Below are 3,803 nucleotides of genomic sequence, written 5' to 3' on the forward strand. Positions count from 1 at the left end.
ATTGATGGGTGCAAAGAAAGAACCACTAGGATGCGTGCTAAGAAAGATTGCTTTGTGAAGGCGTGTTCTTCTAGTTTTTATGAGAACTAGTGGACCCGTTGCGCCAAATGGCGCAGAGGCACGCTAAATCCATGTGCGCGATGAAAAAATATCCATGGTTTAATCCCCTTGAATAGGAAACATGGTGGATTGTTGTCTACAATGATATGTATGTATATATATATATATATATATATATATATATATATATATATATATATATATATACATAAACACTATTCTGATCACGGGATCAGAATAATATTCTGATCACAACATGAACTTCCCGAGTAACGCGTCTGACCTTCCCCGAGTACTAGGTTGAACTTCAGCTAAAAGGTGTCCAAATGGGGCTTGCGATATACCGCTGGATAGCTATTGACATCAGTATCATGACCCAAATTAATTTTTTGGCAAAATGTAAGCGGTTTAAGAGCAGTTTTGAAAACCGTTTTTTCTTCATACAAGAAACGTGAATCGTATTTTCGATCGCATTTTTAAACCGTTTATTAGAATGAGGTAAATAATATGGCGTTGCAAAGCTGCTGCAAAACCGCTCCTTCCACATGTTGAAAGTTTTCTCTAATTACCTATGGTTAAAGAGTAATTCGGAAAATCGTAGAATTTTGCAAACGGAGCACCCGAGTTTGTATTTTCGATGCCATTTCTAAACGGCTAATCCAATTGAGGCAAATAGTATGGCGTTGGAAAGCTTATGAAAATGCTCTACTTTTTCATGTTAAAAGTTTTTTCACATTTTGAACGGTTTAAAAGTAATTTAGAAAACGGTAGAAGTTCCACCGAGTTCGTATTTTCTAGCTAATTTTTTAACCTACATCCAAATGCAGCAAATGATATGGCGTTGGAAATCTTGAAGAAATGCAAAACTTTTTTGTATATATTGTTTCTCCTATTCATTACGGTTTTATGTCAGTTTTGAAAATGGTTAAAAACGTATTTTTTCTGTAATTTCTACAAACTTTACTGGAATGGGGCAAATAATATACTGCTGAGAAGCTACGGAAAATTCGAATTTTTTTCATGTTGATGGTATTCTCTGAATCCTGGCCATTTTCAAGTAATTTCGAAAACGGCCAGATCATGTATTCTGCCTTTATCGCAAAACAGATTATTCAAATATGCACCACGTGAAGAACTTGAACTTCTCAGCGTGTGTGCCTGAACTTCACTCTGTTTTTCACGTGTTTTTTTCTCTCGTAGATCTCCATCCACTGCAAGTAGCTCTCTATCCATTCACCGGAATTGAGCAGGTGATGTACCGATGAAAAGGTGCTGTAAACACGCAAGTTTCCCGTGTTGATCATCTTTCATACTTGCAACTATTTTAAAAGTTTTTCATCTAAAATTCATTCAGCGTAGTAGTTGAACTTCCTGCTGTTTTAATGTGGAACTTCTGTGATGTATTTATGTTTGGAATTTTCTCATCCATTCGTTAGTGTCACACAAATAATATTCCTTTTGTACAACATCTCTCACAATTATTTTTGTTTGAACTTACACAAATGATATTTCTACAGTTTTGAAGTAATTTAGAAAATGACGAGATCATGATTTCTGCCTTCATCGCGAATGGAAATGCACTACGTGAAGTAGTTGCACTTCTCGGGCATGTCTGTTTGAACTTCACACTACTTTTTGACGTGTTCTTTTTTGACGTGCTGTTTTTTGCACTGCGTGAAGTAGTTGAACTTCTAGGACATGTCTATTTGAACTTCACTCTATTTTTAACATGTTGTTTTTTGATGTGTTGTTTCCTGCACTGCGTGAACTAGTTGAACTTCTAGGACATGTATGTTTGAGCTTCACTCTGTTTCACTTTATTGTATTTTTCTTATATGAAATACACACCATGTAGTACGTGAACTTCCGATTGTTATCACTGTGAACTTCTCTCTGGTTTGAGAGAATTATTGTAAAACACAAAGAACAACATATTTTTTAATGTATTTTGGACATCTAAATACACGGTGAACCTCTCTCACAAGATTTTTTTTGAACTTTTCCTCGCCGAGCACTTGAACTTCTAGCAACCATTTTTTCGATTATGAGTTATTTTTAAAAGTGCAAAAAAATGACATTGTGTTTTTTATTTTTTGAACAGGTAAATCCTAGGTATTAATAAACTCTGAACTTCTCTGTTATTTCAATTTAAACTTCACCTTTTTATATTTTGAGTAAAGAATTGTATTCGATTTTTATACGGAAAAAATCAAACATGGAAATACAAGGTGAACTTCTCACAAGAATTTTTGAACTTTCTTGAGCCGAGCACTTGAACTTCTAGCAAAAAAACTTTTTAGCCTTTTCTTTTTTTATTATTTTTTTAAAAAATACATTTAGTACATGAACTTCTGGCAGTTATCAATCCGAACTTCTCTTGGTTACGCGAAAATATCTACGTTTTTATAGACATTGAACCGCTCTACTTTTTTTATTTGCACTTCATTGTGTTTTTTTAGAAATGTGAAAATTGGAGGATTTTTTAGAAATATCCAACTTCTTCGTTATTTCAAATTGAACTTATTAGTTTTATTCTTTAGTAATAAGAAAAATCCGATTTTTCAAATCAATATCAAACTACTCCACTTTTTTCAATCGAACTTCTTGGTTTATTCTTTAGTAACTCGAAAACCTGAGGTTTTTATATACATTGAACTACCTCATTTTTTGAAATTGAACTTCTTGGTTTTAATCTTTAACATTTGGGAAAATCCGAGTTTATATGAACATTAAACAACTTCATATTTTTTTAAGTTTGGACTTCTTGTTTTTATTCATTAGTAACGGGAAACATCCTAGTTATGTAATAAATATCGAACTACTGAATTATTTAAAGTTGACCTTCTAGGTCTTATTTTTAAAAGAAGGAAAATCTGTTTTTATAAACTTTTTGAACTGCTCAGTTTTTTCAATTTGACCTTATTGATAATGTAATAAATATTGAACCTCTAGTTTTTTTCTAGAAATGGGGAAAATGTCTTTCTTTTGTATAATTTTTGAAACAATTTGCTTTTTTATTTGAACTTCTTGGTTTATTTTTTTTACTAAAGGTGAAAATCCCAGTTTTATAATTAACAAAGAACTTCTCCGCTATTTTAATTTTGAACTTCAATTTTTTGAAACAGATGTTCAATTTTTTCCTTTTCTCATATATTTTTTACTGTTCACTTTAGTTAGATAATGTTTTACAATGGAACATTTTTTATAAAACCCTGGATTCACACGGTTCACTTGTCAATTGATTTTTTTCATGTGTTTAACTCTCTTTTCTTGGACACCCAAGGTGTTTTGTTTTTTCAAAAGCGATTTTTTGAACTATCAGCGACAGAAACTATGAACTTCTCACCCACAAAACGTTTTTAGTACACCCCACACATACGGCACACACAATTGAAATATATCTTTTTTGAAATTTGTGAATTTCTGCAATTGGCGCACACACTGAACCTTCACAAGGATAAGGCTAGACTTCCTCATTTTTAATTATGCACATGTTGAACCACTTTGTAACTTTAATTTGAACTTATAGGCTTTTTAGAAATGGGGTAAATCCTATTTCTAGAAACTTTTGAATTGCTTGTTTTTTTTAATTTCAACTGCTTGTTTTTCTATTTTTATCTTTTTGCAATTTCCACATGAATTACTCAAGTTTGTTCCATGGATTTGTCACATTTTCCCTAGTGATCTCCCGTTTTTTTCTATTTTGAACTTATGTACATGCCATCAAATGAAATCAACAAACA

This window comes from Triticum dicoccoides, chromosome 5B (genome assembly GCF_002162155.2).
Source record: "Triticum dicoccoides isolate Atlit2015 ecotype Zavitan chromosome 5B, WEW_v2.0, whole genome shotgun sequence".
NCBI classification, from domain to species: Eukaryota; Viridiplantae; Streptophyta; class Magnoliopsida; order Poales; family Poaceae; genus Triticum; species Triticum dicoccoides.